This window comes from Dermacentor silvarum, chromosome 7, assembly GCF_013339745.2.
Source record: "Dermacentor silvarum isolate Dsil-2018 chromosome 7, BIME_Dsil_1.4, whole genome shotgun sequence".
In the NCBI taxonomy this organism is placed as follows: Eukaryota; Metazoa; Arthropoda; class Arachnida; order Ixodida; family Ixodidae; genus Dermacentor; species Dermacentor silvarum.
The window spans coordinates 89132710-89158840 of NC_051160.1; the positions used below are offsets into that span (position 1 = coordinate 89132710).

The following is a 26131-nucleotide window of genomic DNA, read 5'->3' on the forward strand; positions in this document are numbered from 1 at the left end:
TTCAAGATGCAGCCAGCGGGCGGCCTCTTGCGGCGCAGAATGCGTCCCCTTTAAGCACTTAAACTTCTTTTGAATGAGCTTTCGTAACGAAAGTGGCGCGTCGTTGTCTCCAACTAGAGTCTATCGTCCCCTATGAGCAACATTGTCCTGCGATGACAATGACAACGACGCTGACAGTACACTATTACCAACGCCGCGAACATGGTTTCCGTTTCGTAGTCGATGGTAACTTCACGGCGATTTTCAGCCCTTTGTTCTTTAATTAAGTGCTCTTTGAATTGGGTGAATATGGTAATCATTCATTCGTGGGATGTCGTTTTTGCTTGACACTCTGCCGAGGACAGGCCGAAGATTGGCGTTTTGGGCGGGAGATAGCCTGCTTCGACGCATACAGTGTTACCGAAAGCGCCGCCAAGACCAGTCAGGTGCGTTTGTGCTGACCAATCATGTTCGAACAATTATGCTTCTTCCTTCAGGGGTTTTACGTGCCAAAACCAGTTCTGATTAGAACATTAGGGGGACGCAAGCGTAGGGGCCCCAAGCGCTAGGGGGCCCCTACGCTTGCGTCCCCCTAATCTGGAACTCTCTATTATGAGGCACGCCGTAATGGAGGGCTCCGGATTAATTTTGACCACCTGGGGTTCTTTAACGGGCACTACAACGGAAGCACACATGCGTTTTTGCATTTCGCCTCCATCGAAATGGGGCCGCCGCGGCTGGGATTCGATCCCGCGACCTCGTGCTCAGCAGCGCGACGCCTTAGCTGACTGAGCCATCTCGGCGCGGTTGTTCGAATAATTCGGCGAGGACTAATTTCATGATGAAAATAACTGAAGTCCTGGCCGATGAAAATGTCCAGGCGACAGTTGATTGGGACCTTCGGCCGGGATCTATATTTGATCGAAATGTCGAATTAACCGAAGTGGAATTGACTGGAGTCTAGTTTAATTATTTAGAATCATAACTATGTTCGAAATCTAACTCCATTTAAATTTCATTTGCTCCACCCATAACAAGTCACCACTGCACAACAGATGCATCTTGTTTTATGTGGTACGGGGACCACATCTAGTAGAGTGGATGAGTCTCAAAAAAGACCATTCTCAATCTAGAAAGGATAAGGTGACTGTATTTGAGAATGGAGTAAATCGGCGACAGTCGAGATTTGAGAAGGCAGGAGGACGAAGCGGAGATGGGCGCGACCTTCAGAGCTTGACCATGCGTGTGGGGCGGACGTCAGTCCTTGCAGACGGCCAGCGCCTCATGCGCTCATCGACAAGGTCCTTGCCAGAGACCTCGAGCTTGGCCCCGGGCAAAGTCCGACATGGACAGTCCGTCCACGATGTGCCAGTGCCGGTGGGCATCGATCTGCACCGGGTAGCTGAACACCACGTCGGCCGGCGACCCGTACGAACCGTCGCTCATTACTGCCATGGAGACCCACTCGCCCTGCGAAAACGTGCCCGTCAAACACGTGGATGCAATTATGCACATGGCACTAACAAAATTTTACGAGCCTTGTTTTCTCGTTTCATGTTGTCGCGTCCGCAACGGTGCCACAACCTTTGTTTGGTACTACTGCCTTGTTATTTTGTGATATGTCAGTCTTGATCACCGTGTCAATTCGGTTAAATCTGTTTAGTTATTGAAAAAATGAAATCTACGTTCTGCCGTAGCTCATTGTTTCCGTATGTGTCATTATTTGTAGCCTTTCACAAAGACGTTACTTCGCATTTTATAATTTCTTGGAGATAATAGTGGCGCCATTTACTCACCCACTGTATACATGGCAGGATGTCCCCATGACTGTTCTTAAACTCTGGGACCTCCTTCTGTAGAGGGCGATTGTACACCACTTATCTTATGAACTACAGTAATCTTTCACCTTCAAAACTGTAGCAAAATTTGCCAATTTGTCTGCCGTGCTTTGGTACGTTTTACGAGGGAAGTTGTTACATATATTTTTTATTGCAAGCCTAGTAGCTTAGCAGGACAAACGAGTCATATTTTCCGAAACAGCCATGTAGTGTCAGTGGGACTTAGGCGTTCCACTTGCTACAAATTAACGACATGTGGTCTAGAAGGGAAATTAGTTGCAAACTACTTCTAAACCTCTCATTTACTCCTACCACACAAAAAATTCAAGAGTTTTTTTTTCACGACGTAGTCAGAAATCATTTTGCATCGAGACCCTAGATGGTCAGGGGGCCTTATGCGTCCCACTTTTTAAACCATCGTGTAATGTCAGTGGCACAAAGTAGTCCCACTTTTTGATAGACGGCTTGGTGCAGAAAAAAGTTATAAGGACCTCCTTTACTCATACCGCTCATAACAGTTCAAGGGTTTTGTAAAAATAGATGCCGTCAACAAAAGGTTAAAGGGACACTAAAGGCAAATACCAAGTCGACGTGGACTGTTTAAGTGCCTTTCCAGAAACCTCGCAACGCTTGTTTCGTGCAAAGAAAAGACTTAGTTTACGAGAAAATTGCACCTGAAGGGTCCGAATAACTTTATGGCAATTCAAATCTCCCGCCACCCCAGCCGAGGAGTGGTGACGTTGCATACGCCATGGCATACGCCATCACCGCCCTTTGGTGCCGTCGGTGAGTAAAACGTCGCCCGACAGACGGCGGTACGACGCGCCGCTGCAGCTGCTTTCGGTCAAGTGGCGTGGACCGTTCGCGCATCCCGCGGCATCACATAGATATATAGTATATTCTAGGCACTGTAACATGGACGTGGAATTCTCTGCTGCTTGCAGTTTGTGCGAGTTTCGTGAGCCAGCAAAACCAGCGCAGCACTAGCGAAGCGATAACGAAACTACTGAAACGCGAAAGCGCGGGCGGCGCAGAGTCGAGCGAAAACGAAACCTTTTGACTGCCCGCGTCGTTGTCGACGGTGTAATGTCAATAAGTTCTTTTTTTAACAGCGAAGCTGTTTAAGTCAGCCGTAATTTCTGGTGCGTAGCCGTGGTAGCCATGGCAACACGGAAAAAGAGGAGGAGACCGCATGCATGCGCACGCGGTCCCCTCCTCGCCAGCTTCCTGCCTTCCCGACCCCTGCCTCTCCTCTCTGCGCGGCGCGCTGAGCCAGGAGAAAAAAAAAAGGCGAAAGCTTGCACTAGGCCGCGCAAAGCTCAAGACACAGCGAAGCTGGCCGATTGATAGCGAGCGGCTAGCCTCCAGCCGCGTTCGGCGTCGGCCAGCAGCATCGTTTTTGGCACTGTGCCAACCTTGGTTAGCGTGCCTGCGTTTGTGGCATGCCAGGAACGCTGTCGCTCGTAGGCGCCGACGTGTCCAGTGCTAGTCACGCGAAATGTCGCCAACGCGTTCGGCGTCGGCAAGCGACAGCGTTCTTGGCACTGTACCAACCTTGGTTAGCCTGCCTGCATTTGTGGCATGCCAGGAGCGCTGTCGCTCGTAGGCGCCCACGCGTCCAGCGCTAGTCACGCGAAATGTCGCGAAAGGGAAGAAACCTCCAAAAATGATCGCTCGAGAATACCTTCCTACATTCGTAGTCAAGTTAAACCAAGTTAAGACCTAGCAGGCAACCAAGTTCATACCTAGCTGTAGCAGCCAGTAAGCGTCGCTGTGCCTAAGCTTTGCGCGACCGAGTGCAAACTTGCCTGATTTGTTTCTCTAAAAACGACATAGAACTGGTCAAGTAGCATTTTCTTTCGTCTTATAATACCGTACAATGATATTTTTATAACAAGTAGTTGAGTACTAGTGGCACAACTTAGAGGGACACTAAAGCAAAATAATAAATCAACTTAGACTGATAAAGTATTCTTCGAAAACTCTACTGTCTTTAATTACACCGCAATATGTCAATTATTAGAAGAGGAATGAAGCTCAAGGTTAATTTTTTTTTTTAATTTCGCTTGGTAGTCCTGACGTCAGCACTTCAGTGTGACGTGACGACTTCTGAAGTAATTTTTCGTATTTGGGCCACGTTGGCTCAGTAAAAGTTCGCGAAACTTGTCATATTCATTCTTGGGCTCCTTTAGAACACAATTTAGTCAATGTTTACCGCTAAACAATTAACTGGGACCTACAAGACGCTTTCAAAATCAATGACGTCACGGTGACCTCGTGTGGGAACTTCAAGGTGGCGTCGCCGCTCGCCTCTTGGATCTTTGTCCCTTTCTGGCTTACCAAACGGCTTCTCGCGGTAAGTGTGGTGTTTTCGGTATTGTGGAAAGGTAATATACTGATACAGAAGAAATCATTTGCCCCCTTAGTGTCCCTTTAAATGAGGAGTGCCTTCGTCATCGGCCAGGTACTTGAATGTCCCGAGGGAGTCTCTAATCGTGTCGTGCATTTACCTCAATTTCTCGGTTACTAGGGCTCTATTCGCGATAATATTGACGCCTTAGAGATGCTCGAGCACTAATACATCACTTTAGTTTGAGTTAGTATTTGCCTTTAGTGTCCCTTTTAGCGCCATGGCACTGTGGTCCACACGTCTTTTTTTACCAAGTTTCACTTCACTGTGAAAAAAAAACTTTGTGTCCGTGGGACACTCAAATTGTGTCCCAATATCTGTGAACCGTTTCGAAGACAAATAGGAATGCCGCAGTACATCCAACATCGGATATCCTACCGTGGACGTCACAAACTTCGATCTTGTATCTAGACCTTTTGCTGCCCACACGTGAATAGTAGTACTCCCAGAGTGTTGGTATTTCAATTTTAATAACGTGATTGAATTACGTCTTCTTATATGGTTAAATTACAAGAATATGATATCTGTCTGCAGCTCATGTGTACGTACGTACTTTGTATATTTTCTGGGGCAATTTACTTATGATACTTCAGTTAAACTTCATTATGCCATTTGGGCCTGTTGGAAGGCCTAGAAGAATGAAGAGTACACATGCACTGCAGTGCGCGCTTGCGTATATATATGTACACGTGTACACGCGATGCATCTGATCTCGCTGTATGGACGGGAACGCTCACTGCATCTGTCACACAGCAGCTGCTGCGAACAAAGTATTCGTTATAGCAAACACTGTGCAAAAGACCTGACATGTAGGCGTGCAATGTATGCAGCATGTCTCCATGATGTTCCTCGGGCACCATGCAAGCAATATCCGCAGGACAAGAAAATGCCGCCAATCTATCGTGTGAGGGACGCCCACATGATGTATTAAACACATCCCTGTGATATCCATGTCCTGGCAGTGGGTGTCCGTGGGACATTCATTGGACGTGATTGTAAACATTGGGTTTTCAAGGCCTGGTGACAACGCGACGTCAACGCCACCACACCACTGTGACATCATGGCACAAAGAACCATGAAACTAGGATACTCGTATGATTTTGCATTGCATCTCAGCAAGAGCCGTAGGCTGCGTCAGCTAAGAGAGCACGTGTGCCAATCAGAAGGCCAGTCAAGCTCGCTGAGCAGTTAGAACTTACTTCTGTAGAACAATATTTAAGTCAACAAATACCAATACGAACCATGTTTCTCATCGTTCTCTTGTTGGCTAAATTAATTCGGCGTTTTCTCGCAGGTTTTATAAGTCCTTTCATTTGTTCCGGGTATCTAAGGTTATATGTATACAGCACGTTTCTGTGCAGATGACACCGGTCGAAGCGGCCGAAGGTGATAGGCCGAGACAGACACGGAGGAAGAAGCGAACAAAGAGGGAGCATTATGAAACAAAATTTTGGCCGAGTCGGCCCACCACGCAATGACGTCGCGTTATTTTTGTGTCTTCCACCGCAGCGCATCAGCGCATGCTATTCTAAAAATAATAAAAAAAAACGTGCACGACTGCAACGTACGCGCAGCTGCCTCCCTCGCAAGTTGCAACGACGACAATTAATGTATACGGTGCAAGAAACGTTACCGAAGTTGCACAAGTGTACTGGGAGCAAATGTGCACAGAGCGGTTAGCGAAGCACCCGAACAAGTGCGCGTCACACTGGGCCGAGCGTAGCGGACGTAGGATCACGTGCTGGGCCGACGTTTCAGAGGGAAAAGGCCAAGAGGGATGGCTGCACATATAGTTGGCTTGCTATAGCTGACTGAGTGACGTAATGAGCCTTCCTACAGTTCCGTCTTCCATGGAGATGGCGCAAGGAGGAGGCGAACAAGCGGAACTTTCAATATTGACCCTAGAAATAGGCACTTTTTATGACGTCAGAGCATATGGCGATGACGGCAGCTGAACGTACTTTCGATTCTGAAATCGAAACCACGTATGTAACAGCACTGACCTCAGGGGTGCCGTGCCACCAGTCGTGCACGTGGTCAGCCGCCGCCTTAGCTGCCGACATGGCGCTGGTGAGCTTGCGCGCCTCATAAACTTCGGTTCCGCGCTCCTGCACCATCTGCAAGGAACAAGAAGATTACACATTATATAACTTCAAGCACGTAAGAATCTTGGCCATAGATCTCATGTACTTCATGATAATTGTAGGTGGCATGCAAGAAAATGCGGGTAACCCAAACAAATCTCAAAATTATAGCGTTTCCAAAGATCATTGGATAAATCTTGAGTGGGAGCTTAACACTGTCGTTGAAAAGAAAAGTGTGCAATCATTGCATTCTACCGGTGCTAACACATGGGGCACAAAGTTAGAGGTTTAAAAAGAAGCTCGAGAACAATTTAAGGAGCGCGCAAAGAGCGATGGAACGAAGCATGTTAGGCATAACATTAAGAGACAGGAAGAGAGCGGTGTGGATGAGAGAGCGAACGGGGATAGCCGATATTCTAAGTGACATTAAGAGAAAAAAAGTGGAGCTGGACAGGCCATGTAATGCGTAGGATGGATAACCGGTGGACGATTAGAGTTACAGAATGGATACCAAGAGAAGGGAAGCGCAGTCGAGGAAGGCAGAAAACTAGGTGGCGTGATGAAGTTAGGAAATTTTCAGGCGCAGGTTGGGATCAGCTAGCGCAAGACAGAGGTAACTGGAGATCGAAGGGAGAGACCTTTGTCCTGCAGTGGACATAAATGTAGGCTAATGATGATGACATTGATTATATTCATTTATTAAAAAACACAAAAAAGGAATGAAAAGTTGAAGATCTCGCGTCAGTATTCGCCTGTTGAAAGAGAGAGTGTGACGTACGGTGAGGAATTCGCCCTGAAAATAGGCTTCGTCTTTTATGGCATCGGTGACCTTGACGCTCCTACCGTTGATGGACACCGACGCGTGGCTAGCGTCCGGGAACTGGGTGGAGGAATGGTTGCCCCAGATGATCACGTTGCGCACGTCCCCAGCCGTCACCTTTAGCTTCTGCGCAATCTGCAGTAGCGTCGAAGAGGTAGGGTTATTCCTCGAAGATCCCCTATAGCAGGGTTTAGGCATTGGAAATGGGCAAGTGCGATGCGTAGATCACCGCGCCGACGATCGCGTCTACAAATTGTCAAACCGCTGCACGGCTCAAAAATAGCTCCGAGTGTCCAAAAAAAAAAATCACAGCATATCCACGGGGTGAATGATGATGAGTGGCCGAAGCTCCGGAGGGAATCATCGGATCTCCGTCTTAAGGGGACGCTAGCACAAACGCGTTAGAAACGTGCAGTACTCTCTAGTAAGGGGGAGCGGCCACAGCGTCTTACGCAGCCATTTACACATGCCGGAACGTGCACCGCGTTTGCCGACGCCATCACATGACTGCTGAGAGAGTATACCCCCCGTATTCATAAACGCTCCTCGACTTGAACTTGACTTGCCACCGCTTTGTTCAGCGCGTTCGGAACGCGTTGAAGGTAAGGCGGAGAGGCCACAGCGTCTTACACCAGCTTCTTAAACGGGCCGTAACGCGCTAGCACAAACGCGTTAGAAACGCGCTAGAAACGCGGCCTTTCGTTAATGTTGGGTATTTACTGCCATCGTGGTGCGTGTGTCCATGTCCGCTTCGTGGCGTAGTGGGCTAACGCCGCGCGCTTGGAAGCGAGGGGTCCCTGGTTCGATTCCGCGCTACGGACACAACTTCGGAACTTTTTTTCTCATTTTTCTCAGACTGGTTACACACTACTGGTTACACACTACTACTACGACGACGGGGACGGAACGGGTGCCGCTATAAGGAGTTTCGCCCCTAAAAAAAAAAGCCCGTACGTCCTTCCTATCGAAAGAGATCCGCTGCCTGTCGGAGAAGCAAAACGCCACTGGAAGTGCGCTGCGCAGCAGAAAAGGGATGAGAGAAAACAGGCGGGGCTCGTGATGTAAACGTGACGCGGTTCCTCGGTTCTTAGGTATGACAGAAGGCAGTGAAGAAATGTCTCTTGCGCACGCTAATGCAGACAAAGGGGGAGAGTGTCTGTGTTGGCAGTGAAGCTCTCCTCTTGGTAGCATGGCGACGCGACATTTGAATTTATCCTATCTACTATAATAACGAAGCAATTAAGAAACATTCATACGGTAAAACGCTTCGTAGACAGCGCTTTAGAACTTCAAATGTATAACCAAATTTCTGACGGGGCCTGGTGAAGAGTCCCGTAAAGACAGCGATAAGTGGCAATAAGTCTTATATGCGTTTCATAATGGCGGATGTGCTTTAGTAAGCTACACAACTGTGTAATGCGGAGAAGCATAGTTAAATTGTTGCGGTAAAGGGAAGTGAGAATTTGCGCATGTAGTAAGTGTGAACAACGTGTAATGATTTATTGTACATTAGCGGCACCTCCAGGACACCAAAGGGAAATCTGGAATGCGCAGTGGTCCGAGGGCCTCGGCAGCATCAACCCATGGACCGCCCTGGTTTCAGCTTTGGGTGCGCGCTAGCCCTTGCGTGTCCGGTGATCATGCACAGCCCGCTTAATTATAAATGTCAAGTCCTCTACTGGGGCATCCGTTTCCCGGCATTGTTTTTATTTTCGTATGCTAAATGATCTCACCTCAACGCAGATATGTGTTTGAACGTGTAATGTATATTAAAATAAGGTGTGTAATACATGTACGTATTGGACATGTACTGAACATATGTGTAAAGCACCTCCGCCATTATGGAACGCATATCAGGCACTTGCTGCATAGGAACATATCACTGCGTTTTCGTAAAACAGCAGTAAAATGATAGCACTAAACACGAGAGCAAATGTGACATTGCATGCCTGCATCTTGGCTCTGTTGTGGTCGAGGCGCGTCAAGGCGGAGAAGTTCTCCTTGGGAATAGAGGGCGCATACTTGGAGCAGACCAGAGCAATCGTGTTGGCCGGGTTGCACACCACAAGTACCTGCGGGTCGCGTACGAACATGAAAAACCCCGTTAACCAGATTCACCGCCGCTACTCGAAATAATTCGTATAAATTGGAGAACGAGAATAAATGCCACGTACGAATAATTCCGAACATCGCTCTCAGAAGGCGCGCCCGCAGTGACACATCGAGTAAGACACAAAATTGTTACCGCGTTACAAACAACGGCAACAGTCACCGGTGGCAAACCAACACCGCGGTAAAGAATGTGACTAAACAGGACAGGTCTAATACACTTAGCCGTCTCGCTCATAGTTGGACGTTGCGCGTGCTGTATGTTTTGAGAGCAATGAGCGAAATGACCAGTGCGGTGCTTACAGCTTTAAAGCACCACTGACAGCGCAATCGTTGTTTACCATTTATGATTTTATGAGGTGATAATAGAGGTAATAAATAATGATAGCAGCATTACGTATGGTCAATTTTAACGTCACGTCAAAACGTCCGCGCCAAGAACCATAAGATACGAACTCCGCACCTCGGCCTCGGTTGCAGCTCACCGGACGCGTGATCTCGCGGGCTCAAAAACCAGCGACGTCGAGGAGCGCGCATGTCATCCGCGTGAGAATCGGGGTCGTCGTCATCTCTAGGTGAGGCCGACGATATTACGCGAGTCGAAATCGCTGCCATAGTGGATGTAGCGAACCGTGTTCAGTTTGGCGCCGGCAGAGCAGCGGGTCGGAAACTGACAACACTACAAGGAGCGATGAAGTTGAAAAGGTGTGCAGTGTCCGCAGCAAAATGAAGCGAGTGCTCAGGAAGCAACAATAAAAGGAAACCGGGAAATTCAGTTGCTTTTCCTTGGTGTCCAATTATTCCGACCATTGTCGAAAGTGAAGTTGACCAACTGTTGTCGGTGTCCCGCGTGGCGAGACAAATGATATGGCTGCCGAGATGCCATAACTCTTTGGTACAGGCTGAATACATGCTGCACCCAGCATGAATTCCCGGTAATGTCAGTGTACTTAGGAGTACAGAAGTCATCCTTCGCACGACGTGTGCCCGTCCGACTTGCTGCATGCGACGATTCCGCCCCGGACACGTGGGGACGGGTGGGCGAGAGAGCGGCACGTGGGCTCTGGCCCGATCCGGCGTCCCTGCATGTATGTACGCTCGGAAAACTTCGTATCGTCGTCACGCACTACAAAGTAAACGTTATTGCTCCTACGATTTACACGAACATCGTCAATAAGAGCAGGCCACCGCAAGAGACAAACAGCTCTCAACAGCGCGCGCCGTCCATTTCCGTATACGGCTTCGATGACAGCAGCTGACGGCGCTTGCGACGACATCCATTACAGGCATGGCTAATGGTACAAGGTAGATAGAGAAGTGTTAAGAAAGAGAGAAAAAAACTATTAAGGTGATGTGGACCAAATGCTAAACTGAAAAGCATGTATAGCGTACCTGATTGGCTCAAGCATGCCAGGTGAATTTTAGTCACCGCCCCATTTCAAAGGGGGTGGCAATGGCCACCACTACCACCATAGTTATTATCATCGCCATCATCAATCACATTGAAGCATTTACAGTATCACTCCGAGATATAAGAAACATATGCGAACAGATTAAAGCATATGAGTTAAAAAAGTTGTCGCAGTTTCATCTGAAAGGCGAAGCATCAATTGCGATAGCAAATTTGTAGAGAGCTATACGGAGTAATGATAGTAGCGTTATCAGCTGTATAAACTTAGACATGCAGCAGCACCGGCAACACGCAGAACTGTTGTCGACGCCGTCGGCGTTTTGCCCGCGTTCGCACAAAATGCGTGCGGCGTTGGTGGCTGTTGCCGGAACCTCTGATATAAAAAAGTTGTCGCAGTTTCACCTGAAAGGCGAAGCATCAATTGCGATAGCAAATTTGTAGAGAGCTATACGGAGTTATGATAGTAGCTTTATCAGCTGTATAAACTTAGACATGCAGCAGCACCGGCAACACGCAGAACTGTTGTCGACGCCATCGGCGGTTTGCCCGCGTTCGCTCAAAATGCGTGCGGCGTTGGTGACTGTTGCCGGAGCCTCTGATATAAAAAAGTTGTCGCAGTTTCACCTGAAAGGCGAAGCTTCAATTGCGATAGCAAATTTGTAGAGAGCTATACGGAGTAATGATAGTAGCTTTATCAGCTGTATAAACTTGGACATGCAGCAGCACCGGCAACACGCAGAACTGTTGTCGACGCCGTCGGCGTTTTGCCCGCGTTCGCACAAAATGCGTGCGGCGTTGGTGACTGTTGCCGGAGCCTCTGATATAAAAAAGTTGTCGCAGTTTCACCTGAAAGGCGAAGCATCAATTGCGATAGCAAATTTGTAGAGAGCTATACGGAGTAATGATAGTAGCTTTATCAGCTGTATAAACTTAGACATGCAGCAGCACCGGCAACACGCAGAACTGTTGTCGACGCCATCGGCGTTTTGCCCGCGTTCGCACAAAATGCGTGCGGCGTTGGTGACTGTTGCCAGACCCTCTGATATAAATAGGCACTTGGTGCCGCAGCTAAACGTCGCCTCCCTTCCCTCCCCCACTGCCTCTCGCACGTCGGAAGAAGGCGCCTTTGCTCTACATATATGGTGATTGTAAAGGAGAAAAGAGACGCCTACTTCTGCAGCCCTTAAGCGAGCATGGCGCAGAACGCGCGTTTGTTCTCCGCCGTGCGTTCACTCCCCGTGAAAGACGCGCCCCTCGCACCCTTTCACTCGCACATACAGCGTTCGGCGCGCGGCGACGATTTGGCGCTGAGCCGTGCTCCCTCAAGGGCTGCAGAAGATAGCGCCAACCTTTCCCTTTCCCTCAAGAACCACTTACCACCACCACCACCGGCGACGAAGGAAGGAAGGAAATCAACTTTATTAAAGGTCCTGCAGGCCACGAGAGCTTTGGGGCTCTCATGGAGCGGGCGTCTCCCACGACGGAACCGGGAGGTTGAGCTTCCTGGCGGCGTCGTGGACCTGCTGGACGGCCCAGAGTTGGGGAGCGAGTTCTTCGCTCCGAATTGCTTCTTCAAACTTGCGCTTGTCCGGTTCGGAGTTTATGTGAGTTTGCAAGCACGGCCAGAGTAAATGATAGACGTTAAGGGATGTATTACAATTGGTGCAATAAGACTTGTCGTAGAGCTCAGGCATGTAGTGGTGTAGTCTGTTTTGCGTGGGGTATGTGTCTGTTTGTAGCATTCTGAGAGTAACCGCTTGAGCTCGAGTGAGCGTGCGGTGTGGCGTGCTAAACTCTCTACGTTGTAGGTAGTAGTGTTTAGTGATTTCATTGTATGTAGTGGGGGCGTCCTTGTTCTCCAAGTGGTCGGGTGAAGCCGCGCGGTCTGTAAGCGCGCGCGCAGCCTCGTGTGCCGCCTCGTTAAAGTTGGGGACGTCGCCGATCTTTGGTCCTAAGTGTGCCGGGAACCAGTATATGACGTGGTGCTTAATCTCTTTCTTTGTGACAATTCTTAGAGCCTGTGCGCAGACCGTGCCATTTTGAAAAGCTCTAATTGCGGCTATAGAGTCACTGTAGATGTGAGAAATATTGTCATTGGTCAGCGCAACGGCGATCGCAACCTGTTCAGCCTGTTCAGGCTTCCTTGCGATTACCGTGGCTGCATGTCTTGTGGATCCGCAGCCATCCACCATCGCCACTGCGAAAGCTTTGTTTCCCGCGTATGCCGCCGCGTCCACAAAAGCTGAGCTTTCGCGGTTTGCCAAGGCTTGGTTAAGGAGGAATTGTCCTCTCGCTTGTCGTCTGCCCCTGTTGTTTTCGGGGTGTACGTTTCTGGGTATAGGTCGGACCATGATCTTAGCGCGGATGTCCCGTGAGAGGTCCGCAAAGTCTTTTTCTATGTTTCCTTGAGCAAAGCCCAGCTTCGCTAGGATCGTGCGCCCCGGAGGCGTCGTCGAAAGCCTAGCAAGCTGGGCGCGCTGCTGGGCCTCGGCAATTTCTTCCAGGGTGTTGTGCATACCCAGGTGCCCCAGCTTCTCGTTGCTGGTGCTGGTCGGAATGCCGAGGGCTTGCTTGGTGACCTTTCTTATTTGCGCATTGAGTCTGTCTCTTTCGGATCTTGACCAATTGAGCATTGCCGCAACGTATGCGAAGTGACAGGTGACGAACGCGTGTATGAGTTTGACGAGATTATGTTCCTTGAGGCTCCTGTGTCTATTGGCAATTCTTCTGATGAGCCCGATAGCGTTGTTAGTCTTGGTGATGAGCTTCTTAACCGTAGAGGCATTGACGTCTTTAGTCTCTACTATCATACCCAAGACTCTGATTTTGTCGACGCACGGGATGGCGTGTCCCGAATTGGTTCGTACGGTAATTTCCTGATTGTAATCGAAGTCTGTTGAATATGGCCTTCGGCCCTTCTGCGTGGGTCTGCGTACAAGCAGCTCCGACTTGGTAGGCGAGCATCTGAGTCCTGTGGGAATTAGAAATTCTTCTACGGTGTTCACTGCTTCTTGCAAGATGTACTGCACCATACCAGGGGTTCCTTTGGAGACCCACAAGGTGATGTCGTCTGCGTATATGGTGTGCTCGAGCCCATGGATCTGTCCGAGTTTCTCGGCAAGTCCCGCCATGGCAAGGTTGAAAAGCATAGGGGAGATGACCGAGCCTTGGGGGGTGCCCTTGCTCCCCAACGAGAGTGTCTCCATGGAGAGGTCGGCAAATCGGAGCGTAGCCGTCCTATTATCCAAGAATGACTTGACGTACGCGTGGAATCTAGCTCCGAGGTTGAGTTCGGAAATGGTGTCCACAATGTATTGGTGAGATAGGTTATCAAACGCTTTCTCGAGATCCAACCCGAGAATGGCCTTGGCGTTTCTAATGGGGTCATCAATGATTTGGTGCTTGATTAAAATCATGGTGTCTTGAGTTGATAGACCGGGTCTAAATCCTATGAGGGTGTGTGGTAACAGTCCCTTGTTTTCAAGGAATCTGGAGATTCTGTTGTGAACGGCGTGTTCCGCCGCCTTACCCACGCACGACGTGAGCGATATGGGTCTAAGGTTCTCGACGCCCGAGGGCTTGTTGGGCTTTGGGATGAGAACCGTAGTGGCGTGCTTCCATTCCGGCGGGACCATGCCTGAATCCCAGACCTGATTGATTCGATCCGCTAGGAACCGGATGGAGTCTTCGTCCAAGTTACGAAGGGCCTTGTTACTAATACCGTCGGGACCTGGGGCCGATGTGCCGTTAAGGTTTTGAAGGACGGTCCTGATTTCTTCCAGGTTGAAGGGTTCGTCGAGGTCGGGGTTGTCCGCTCCCGTGTACGGGGAACCGGGTGCTTCGGCGTCGCTTTCGTGGCTACTCGAGAGTGGCATGTATCTTTCGGCAAGTCTTGCCATAAATTCCTGCTCGTTGGAGTTTTTGAGGTCGCGTTTCGCTATCTTGTCAGCCGCCTTGGTCTGGGAGCTCTTGGTTTGACCCTTGTTAAGAAGGTGTTTGAGCAGGTTCCAGGTTTTGCCCGATGTCATGCTGCCATCGGCCCTTGCACATACTTCGTCTCATTGTTGGTTGGAGAGTACCGCACAGTGATTCTCAATGTCCTTGTTCAGCAGTGCGATCTTTTTCCGGAGTCTTCTATTGAGTCTCTGAGTACGCAATCTCTGCAATATGGATCTTTTTGCTTCCAGCATGTGAGCGAGCTTAGCATCCATCCCGATTGTCTGGACGTCCGTTTCGATTTCTTTGGTCGCCTTGAGGGCGTCCTCCTTGAGTTCGCGCGTCCACTGTTCTAGTGTAGCGGGCTTTTCGGTACGTTCCTTTCGTACCTGTCTAAACGCATCCCAATCCGTGTATCTCCACTTTCGGAGTGGTTTCGAGGCGATTGCTATTGACGTTTCTACAATGTAATGGTCGCTGCCGAGGTCCTCACCGGTATTATGCCAGGTGGCCCTCTCGACGTTGAGGACGAACGTAAGGTCTGGGGTGGTGTCCCTCGAAACCGAGTTGCCCATCCTGGTGGGGTAGAGCACCGACGTGATCAGGGTGAGGCCCGTCTCTTCCGCATCAGTGGCAAGATTTCTGCCTTTGGCGCTGGTGACGCCATATCCCCATTCTACGTTTGGGGCGTTGAAATCTCCGGCAGTAATCAGCGGGTTGTCTCCGGCTTTGTCCCTGGCCTTCTTCAAAATTCGTCTGAAACTTTGCGTTTTGTGGTTCGGGCTACTGTATGTGTTGAGTGCTAGTATGCTCTTGGCCTTTTTGCCTTTGGGAAACACTTCGATGAGCAAGTGCTCACATTTGCTGTCCGGATTACTTCTGTCAATCTCGGCCCATGCGAGCCTGTTACTAACAAACGTCGCTACACCGCTGCAGGCTTTTGTGGGTGGAACAGCAATTGCTTCATATCCCGGAAGGGTGGGTGTGTCGGTGTTGGTCTCTTGAATGAGTATGATGTCCGGCTTGTCTGTAGTGTGTCTGATGTGTTGTTGCAGGACCGATTTCTTGCTGCGAAAACCGCGACAATTCCATTGCCAGATTATTAGCTTCCCTTGATTGCTAATTTGCGCTTGGTGCCTTTCGGCTGGTTCTCGCTTATTTGCCTTCTCCATTTTTGCTTTCCACTTTGGTTGCGGACTTTACCGCCGTTTTGGGTGTAACGATATCGCTTGTTGCACTGTTCCTTCTGACCATGGGGTAGGCGGGGGGTTGACAGGTGCCGTGGAGTGAGTAAAGACGGTTCTGTCGAGAGCCTCGATCCTGGCGCCGAAGCCCCTCTCCATCACTTCTACCCTGCTCGTTAGGCCGTCGACCGCCTCTACTAGCCTGTCGTGACCCTTCTTGAGCGACTCGACATCGAATTGGAGTTGACCTAGGGTACTAAGGATCTTGTCCAATTTACCGTCTATGTCATTGGCAGGCGTGTCACCTTCCGTGGTCTTGGCCTTGCGTTTCTTGGTGGCTGGTGTGCCCGCGGGTGGGGTTTGACTAGCCGTTTCTGATTCCGCTACGCTGGGGTAGTCGGACTGGGTGAAGTGTCCATGTGCGTATCCTGTGTCTGTGTGCTTGGTTTGCTGGTTTGCGTTTTAAGCAATCTATTCTCGTTAGCCAGTTCTGTCATTGTGCGTCTGAGTTGAGCGTTCTCGTGCTCGAGTGCTTTGATTCTTTCTAAGATGTCTTTGTGTACATTATTCTCTGGCCGTGCTTGCAAGCTCACCTGAGATTGGTCCCTCAGCGGCCCGCGGTTTGTGGGCAGCGTCCCCGCCTTTGCGGAGGCCTGGCATCCCGTTGTCGCCTTGACTCGCTGGGCCCAGCTGTTGGCTCCCGCCGGGGGTGCGAAGCGCACCCCCGAGGTGGAGCGGTCTCGGCTCCCGGATGTGCGGGAGCGGCTCCTGCGACCTCTGCTGGCCGATCGGGATCCCGAGCTCCCTCTGGATCTGGAGCGTCCTCTGTGCTCACGCTGTCCATCTGGCAACTGCGCCGCATCTGCGCCGTTGTGCCTTAAGAGACTAGTCGCCTTATCTCGAATTTTCTTGGCCGCAATGGCTGCCTGCTTGTTCTCGATTCTTCGCTTGCGTACCACGTACGGGACCTGGTATCTGTTCTTGCATTCCTTGCTGGCCGTGGGGTGTTTGTCGCCACACAACGCGCAAGAGACCTCTTCGCAAATGTGATCAGCTCCGGGGTCTGCAATGCCGCAGCCCCTGCAAGTCTGCTTTTCAGGTGCGGGGCATACGTCTGCTCGGTGACCCAGTTTTCCGCAAGCCTGACATATTGCGATCTGCTTCCTGTAGAGCGAGCACTCTACCCATGCACATCCGTACATCACGTGGTTGGGAACTTTATATCCTTCGAAGACCACAATCACCGTCCCGGTTTCCTTAATGCGCTTCGCCGCCAGTGCGAGTGGGTTTCTCGGGTTGACGACAGACCTGGTTATCGTTTCTTGCGTGTGGTGGAGCGGAATGTTGCGGATGACTCCCTTGCACGTGTCGTCCGGTGCAGTCTGGTGGGAGGATGCCTCGTACGTCTGTCCGCCGATGGTGATGCTCTGAATTTTCAAATATCCGTGGACATTCTCGGGTAACGGGGAACTCACGACCATGATGTTCTCTTTGAGGTTGGGGCAAATCGTGTCCCCATTGCACTGCGTCGTTTCGAGTCCGGCTGCTTCTTGAATGGCCTGCACAATTTCCACGTGTCCGGTTTTGGCGATGTTCAGTCCGCCGCGGATGCGAATTACTACTTTGGTCTCGTTTTGCGGGAGTAAGGGCATCCTACTTGCCTTGATGATTTCTTTACAGGCCGACACGGGCTTGGATGCTTTCGTTGTGGCGCCGTAGGCTGCCACGTTGGTGGCGACGTTGAGGTTAGGCTTGGTCGTTCTTCGTGGGGCGATGTCGCACCACCCGTTGCTGACGGAAACCTCCGATGGGGCGATTTCTCGGCCGGTGACTTCGTAAGGCATTGTAGTGCGGTTGGCAAGACTTGGGTAGAAGTCTCTGTGCCGGCGGGAGCCCCGCCGTTTGTTCAAGCGGCGAACTCGTCGGCGGGTACGGCGTTAGGGTTAGCGAGGCCCTACTCGACGTTAGGGTTAGCCGACGTGGCGGCCGCCCCGGGCACAAAAGTTCTCGCGAAAGTACAAAAAAAGAACTCACAGGGTCGAAAATGGTCTTGAAATGAAGCATATATCTTCATAAACGTGATGCCGCGGTGCGGTGGCACTGGTTTCGCAAACGTCGCACTCAATTTGAGCAAAAAGCGGGAGCTCAACGCGACGCGTTCGTCCAGCTCGGCGCCATCCGCGTTCCTCCGCGGCGACGATTTCATCTCCAAATGACGTCATACGGAACCTCACGGCGACGGCGACGCCGACGGCAGAAATCTGCTTTTGAGTGTCCATATAATTGCTATCGCAATAAAAATTTATCACAGTGCTCTTTTAAGAGAGGCGCCTTCTGATGCCACCTTGCGGTAGTTCTGGGAAACAGGCTCGGGAAAGCCACCATCGCTTCCCGTCTCTCACTAGAGGAACAGCTTTGCATCGACGTGGAGAATTCTTTCCATGAATGATGTAGCAATAATTATTTACAGTAGGAGCGACAGGACAGCAGTTGCCGGTTTCGAGGACTGGCGCACGCATACTTTGCAGCTTTCTGGAGCAATGCAGTCACAATTACAAAACAACCTTGTTCCCCGCCATTTTTTTATTGCGATAGCAATTATACTCTAAAGCGGATTTCTGCCGTCGTCGTTGTCGCCGTCGCCGTCGCGTGAGGTTCCGCATGAGGTCAACGGCGATGAAATCGTCGCCGCGCTCAGGACGCTGTATGTGCGAGTGAACGGGCGCGAGCGACGCGCGCTTTCACTGGGAGCGAACGCACGTCGGAGAGCAAACGCGCGTTCTGCCTGAAGGACTGCAGAATTCAGCGTCCCTTTCTTCCTTTCCATATACAGAGAGCAAATGCGAATTTTTCCGTCGCGCGAAAGGCTGTGGGGGGACGGAAGGGAGGGAGGGAGGGAGGGGAGGCGACGTTTAGCTGCGGCACCAAATGCGTATTTATATAAAAATGCCGCACGCGTTCGGTGCGAACACGGGCAAAACGCCGACGGCGTCGACAACAGTTCTGCGCGTTGCTGGTGCTGCTGCATGTCCAACTTTATACAGCTGATAATACTACTATAGATCTCTAATAATTTGCTACCGCAATTGATGCTTCGCCTTTCGGGTGAAACTGCGACACTTTTTTGCGACGGCATCATCTAGAGATACCGCCTACGAAGTGGAGATGATTATGCGTGCACTCAGCTATTTATATGTTTCTTCAGAAATACATCGTCATACGTTTTGTGATCCGATATGTAGAGTTCAATACAGGAATACTGAATCAATTATACAGAAAAGCTTGGCATTCATATTCGCAACGGAAAATCCAAGACGACAGGTCGATAAAAAAAAGAAACAAAACAGGACGAGTCTCCCTTCTTACTTTTTTTTTCTCTGTCTGCGTGTCTCTTGAATTCTGAAATGCGATTATGAATGAAAGCTCTATAGCGACCACTGAACCCGCCTAGCCTGGATACCGAAAAAAAAAAAAGAGTTTGCTCACTCGCCGTGAACCGACGACGACGTACTCTGCCTGGTGCTACGATTTAGGATAAAACATGCCCAATCTGTTCACACATTATTGAATTTAAGCATATGTTGCGCGGTACTCATGCCACAAAGAGTACTGGGGACATTTCCTACTTTTTCCAGGCAGGATTCACTAGGCCTCTGTGCAAGGAGCGACACCATCGCGAGAGGGTTATGAAATCGGCTGTGTTCAGCAGACAGGCGTCGTTCAACTACTTTTATTAAGTTATCAATGGGCGAAAGTATTTAATGAGAGAAGTCAGAGTAAGCTTCGACGTATACAGAGCAGCGTCAAATGAGCATTTAACTATCATTGACGTCTGTATACTTCATTGACAACAGTTTGTCAATTCGCAGGCTTGAGATAAAGCAATTAACCCTGAGTTTGTGTATCCGTGCGGCTGAAACACATGTGGTTGGTTGTATCCTCTCTTCACTACACTGCACGGCTGGAAAGTACTTCGAGCGGATTCCCGCAGAACCAATATACGATAAAAGTCGACGTCAATGCCATGCGAAACGCCGCATAACTAAGTTCCTCACTTCTGTAGGCAACTTCTGGAGTTTTCTGTTGGCGACATCTTCTTCAGTTCTCCGCAGCTGAACCCTCCTCACTCAATGCACACTCTGGTCTCCCTTCCGTTCACCTCACTTGCTTTTGATGCCGACTTTGATTCCCAAGTTTGTCTATTGGGACACCGGTGGCCCACGCCGAGCGACCCAAGTTGGCGTCGAAGAGGTTCACAGAAAAGCGGCACACATACTCAGCACTGGCACATACGCCATGACTCTAGTTGACGTGAAAGGAAAATGGTTACGTACCGGCAGAGACACCGGTAATCACGTGAAGTGCCCTAATGCTAATCGCATCAAGATGGCCGCCTGGTGTGAAGAAAAACGACGCAAGAAAAGTTTTCCTGGCGTTTGCTGGACGTTAACTTGTTGAACATATGAAGTGTGCGGCCCTTTGATAAAAAAAAAAGGGAATTCTGGCTTCGGCTGCCCACCTTGTGCGAGATTTATTCGCAATGTGGAAACCAAATTATCTCAATACATCCGAGTTCTCTCAGGCTTACACAGCTCACAGGCAGTTCTAAGTCGCCGTGGTGGCTTATAGAGGCTATGGCGTGGCGCTGATAAGCACGAGGCTGCCGGTTCGAACCCCGGTTTCTGCGGCCGCATTTCGATGGGGGCGAAATGCAAAAAAAACAAAAAATCAAAAAACAAAACGCGCCCGTGTCCCGCGCGTTGGGGGCACGTTAAAGAACCCTAGGTGGTCGAAATTAATCTGAAGCTACCCCCCCCCCCCCCCCCCCCATCTGCAGCACGCTTCATAACTAATTATATCGGGGCTTTGGCTCGTAAAATCTCAGACTGTAAGTCTAGCCAAGTCAGTTTCATTGTCTTGCATTTTTAGTGAGTAAAAAATACCTAGATTTTTCTTTTTACCCAATTCTACGAGCAGCATAGATTTAGTTAATATACGTTGACTTTAACGCCGCCTTTACGAACGGTGCGGACGCCACATGCAGATTGCAATTACCCTGACGACTCGAATAACGGTGACCATAAACTGCACAGGCACATAAAAAGCGCATGCTGCCAGAAAGGCTGTCCACCTTAACGGACTTCTTGGCGTACTGGTCGAGAGCGCGTCCTTGGTTTTTGTACATCTTGGTGTTGGCGACCAGCAGATTCCTGCGCAGCATCCGATCCTTGATGGGAACTGAAGCGACCAGGAAGGCTGCGTCGATGCCGGAGAATGCCGTCTTTTCGTCGTCCGTGGCCACCACATCTGCATCGGGAAAAGTGAGATGTTGTCGAAAGGTGTGTGATACAAACAAAAAGAATGGACAAAGAGTGAAAGGTCATAATTTCATAGGATAAAGCTGATGATATACTCTCCAACAGCGTAAACGTTTCATGCCTCATGTTTGACGACGTCTCGCCAAACCAAAGTACATTCCAACTGCAATCACCACTTGGAGACAGTTGAGCGACTTACGAACAAAACAAATGAATAAACAATGTTCACACCATTTTCTTGCCTCAAACTGCATCGCCTCGTTCTTTTCTCAGTATTTTTCTGTAAATGTCTCATGAACCGCATGAATATTGAGCGCTCACTGTTAAGTAATTTCCGTGCGACACACTTATTGGTATCGTACGGTTTACAACATGTACGGTTGTACAACATGTACAACATGTACAGCAATCGTACGGTTTACAACATGCGCACGCACGCACGCACGCATACATATTTGGTGGAAAGGTAAAAGAAAACCACGCAGCTGGTGGAGTGATGAAATCAGGGAGGCAAGCGAATAGTGGCGCAAATGATCCATGCAGATAACACAGACACGCGGAGAAGTCCCGGGGGTAAATAGACACAAAATGGGATTTATATGGACATAGAGAACGGGAAATTCAGAATCTGCTTCAGGAGAAAGCCGAAGGGCCAACTTAATCGCTGGCTTTCAGGAGTACCTGAGAAAAGCAAAAGAGCTCCTAGAATATTATGGGAAAATGTGAAATATCTGTGCACTAAAAGAACAGTGAGATTGCCTGTCCTTGTCTAAAAATGACGAGGGGAGAACAAGTTGAGGGGATAAGACGCAATGAATTAAATACGCTACTGGAAACACAGCTGGGAGTCATTCAAAAGCAGTGAAGATGCGGACAAGGGGAGACAGAGAAGGGGTGGCTGATACAAAAAAAAAGAACTGGTTCCGAACAATCTCGGCTGGTGAAAGGTGGAAGAGAAAATGATAAGCTATACAGCAACCGGACCGGATGCAATACAGACGGGGCTAATCGATAAACTTGGGCCAAAAAGCAAAGGAACACTACAAACAATCACTCGAAAAAAATCAGAGGAGAATCAAATCCCAGATAGTTGGTGACATAGTAGGATGAACCTAATCCATATCATACAGAGCGATGACGATATCGTGAGTAGTGTACAGGTTAACAATGGAAGCCAGAAAATTGAAGTTTCAAGCGTGGTCAGAACATAATGACATTATAGGAAAACTACAAAATGGCTTTAGAATAGGTAGGCGCGTAGATGATAAGCTATTTGCTATCACAGTCTATAGAAATAGCTGGAGAAGGGAGCCGAACTTTATGCATGGCGTTCCTGGATACTAGTGGTTCATACGACAAAGTTAACAGGACATTTGCGGAGCATCATTAGGCTTGAATGCCTGGGCGAAGACCCCAAAGCGATAGGAAATATATATATGCGAGAAAGGTATAGGAAGCATGGGAAGGGTTAACCAGCGACGCGGAGATGGCAATCATTAAGGCTTGAGCTGGGGTTCCACTTATGACCTGTTTTCCCTGTTTTCTTTATGATGTACGTGATAGGCATAGATATTAGGAGGCTATAAGTTAGGTTATGACCTCCTGTATAAGCAAGATGGTGTGGAGGTGGAGCAGCGTCTTTCAGGTTTCATGTGCGCAGACGACATTGCCCTGTTCCCGGATGTCAAAAATAGATTCAGCTTTTGCTATAGATGTTTACGGAGATGGTGTTTACTCGCACCTGTGATCAGATGGTTACGATACAAAGAAACAAAATTCGTAAAGCCTAAGAGTGTAAATACCTAAGGATATGAATTAAAGAGTGGAAGAATTACACGGAAATACGGGAACAAGTACTGAAAGCGATAGGCGAGAAAAATACAGGCCTAATAAAACGTAGAGCGCTATGGGGGGCACGACAAATGTGAGGCCATACAAGGCGCGTGAAAATGAGCTATGGTTCAGGGACATACATATGGAAACCCGGTGTTAGGTTTAAAATACCAAGTTCAAACTGGACAAGACATTAATCACAGGGCTGTTCAAAGGCTAAACTTCAGAAATCATCATTCTCCCGTGTGGCCCCTAAAGGTAATGGCTCAAAAGCTACTATGGCCATAGAGCACCACAGCAGTACTTAGCAAACGGGAAAACAACAAATGAGGCAGTGCAGGGAGGCTGGGCGTCCTTCAAAGTGCGGGAGGCCCAAAGCAAAAACCTGCTTCGAAAAGCGACAGAGAAACATGAACAACCGAACTCTGGGGCCTAAGCGTGGCACTCGGACTTGGTCTGGAGATGACGCCAGTTATACTGAAAAGGCGCCGTCCTGTGTGGCTCACGCGCGGCAGGCAGCCGCGTACAGGTGAAGAGATGCGGCTCCCCCCTAGTGAGCGAGATGCGCAGCAAACTCATTGGATTTGTCCAGCGGGTTGTCACGGCCCGATTGCAGTACGAGGGTGCCAAGCCACTGCGGCGTGCCCGGCAATGAGCGCACCGACGGGCTCGCGGCAAGCGCCCACCAACTACCGCCGGTCGAAGTCCTCGTGAACAGCGAAAATACGCGTCTCACTATTCGATGCCGCCTACAACAGAAGCACTCAGACGCACGTTTCGCGCGCTCCTACACGGCGACACGGTTTCTGTCGCGCGCAGAAGGCGGCTCCCGTGCTGGGCCGGGAGACAAACTCTCTCTCGAGGAAGTCGCCCCACAAGCGAACTATGAGTAACGCCGACCTGGTCGCTCTGCTGTACGTATATAAATCGTTCCCTTATTTGCTCTCTGTTATCCTCTCTCCCGGTCATTTACTCCCGCCTCCAATGCTGACCGTGCTGTTCAGATGTCAGCCGTCTGCGCCAGACAGAAACAGTGCGGTTAGCAGTAAGCTTATTTTCCTTCCCTTCCCTTATACTTAGTTATATAGTTTTTATGTCTTGGTAAATAAACAACCAGTTACTACCATAGGCCATATATTGTTAGCGTGTAGTAGTATCCATCCGCAAGTAAATGAGGGCATAGTAACCCAGCCCGACACATTGGGCTTTAGGGTCCTGAACCACCCCTCGGGCTCGGTGAAAAAGCGCGGTCCACGCATAGCTTATACGTTGCTGTGAATATCGGTCATGTTTTGCAGTCGTGCGTGCCACGTGGAGCTCGGAAGAGGAGCGCGAATTCAGCATTTTCTCAAACACTCTCTTCTCAACTGAAGCCTTTTCCTCGCTCTTTTCGGGCTGCTATATTTCGTCATATAGCAGATTCACATGCGCAGATGATATATTAGCCAATAGCTGATATCAATCAAAAAGGGTGCTTGGATCAGTGCGCTTGCTCCTATACTGTTACAATATGTATATTTATCGCTGCAGTTTTTAAACAGGCTGAAGTATGGGAAAATCTTCTTTCGAATTTTGCTAAGAATTACGTAGTACGTATTACCGAGAACTTATCGGTGTCGTAGCCTTCGGGTCTAGCTAATTTCGACTAGTTTTGAACACTCAACTAGCCTCAAACCACGCGAAACTTGAGGTCACACCAGACGCACGCTTGCCAGCGCGCGCTCACTTTTGGCCACTCCTGGCTAGAGGCCTTGGCAGACATCGCCTCGTATTGAGCTACTTCACAGCGCTCCAAAATGCGCAAGTTGGATGTGCCTACTATCCGTCGGTCAGCTGGTTCAGGACAAAGCCAGTCTGCACCGTGTAGCACGGCCAGAGTGGAGCATGCGAGCGTGCACTCAAGCCCTGCCATGCAAAGAGCAAATGCTGCGCATACGCACTACAGTTGCATGTAGCTGCGGTCTGCTACGCAGCATAGATACGGTGGCTGCAACAAGTCACTGAGCGCACTGCAGCTCGCTGAGGAAAACCACGCCTGGAATGAAAATCGGAAATAGCGGCGTCTACGTGAGCATCCAAAACTGAATTTGAACTGTGCACCACGTTCAGTAGACGGAACGTTGTGGGCACGCCCCGCTCCGCAGTAGCCTTCGCTATGCAAGGCATTGAAGAATGAGCGGAAGCACTGCGAAGGGGACCACAGGCCAACCTTTGATTGTCAATTACTCCGCTTCTGCTGAACGCATTGAAGTACTTTATGCGGCAACGTATTACTGGAACAGCCTATTTTAACTTCTTCAAATGCATTTCTAGAGTTCGATAAACAGTGGTTCAGGGCCCCTTTAATGTATCTGTGGTGGAGAATAGTAATATACAACTCGAGTCGTCTTTTAGAAAAGCAGGTGACATAAAGGATACATTTTATGGGAATCAATTTCTTTCAGGATTTAAAGTGAACCGTGGGTCGTAAAGGCTCATAAAAGTTTGGCAGAAAGGTAAAAGTGACGAGCTACAGGCGGCATCCGCCACCACTCCATTTCAAAGGGGACGCCCATAATATCCATCCATCTAACCATTGGTCATCCATTTGCCACGCGGAACGGTCTAGCGGGGCCGTAGCCGTTTTGCCTGCTATAATAAAGCTGTTTATGGATGCTACACTATAGTGTGGGCATGCCCACCACGACAGAAACATAAAGCGCCCTGCGTGGCTTGCATGTTAGTACGCCATTACTCCACTGAAAGAACCAGACTCACCCTTGAGCAGAGGGAAGGCACAGTCGACCAGCTCCATGACAACGCCATTGAGGGCGTTCATCGCCTTGGGGATGTCCAGCAGGTGCAAGATCACTGGCTGCAAGTACAGCCTGTCATTAAACATTCAGAATAACCTAAATTGGGGCGTTTTACGTGCAAGAACCGCAATCTGACTATGAGGCACGCCATAGCGGGTAATTCCGCATTAATTTTGACCAACCGGGGTTCTCGAACGTGCACCTAACTCTAAGTGCACGAGCGCTTTTGCATTTAGCCCCCGTTTAAATGCGGCCGGGATTGAATTCGCGACCTCGAGCTCAGCAGTTCAACACCATAGGTACGGGCTACAGTGGTGGGTCCGTCAACATAAAAAAAAAAAAAAAAACATTTGTCAGATCAACGACATTTGAAGTAAGTCGCGTACAGAATACTGCGACTATCATTTTTGTCG

The 26131-nt window shown here is 49.5% G+C and overlaps 1 pseudogene; it reads right to left on the reverse strand.

The window, feature by feature from the left end:
• Nucleotides 1–1236: 1236 nt before the first annotated feature.
• On the reverse strand, nucleotides 1237–25777 carry LOC119459007 (malate dehydrogenase, cytoplasmic-like; annotated as a pseudogene).
• Nucleotides 25778–26131: the final 354 nt, after the last annotated feature.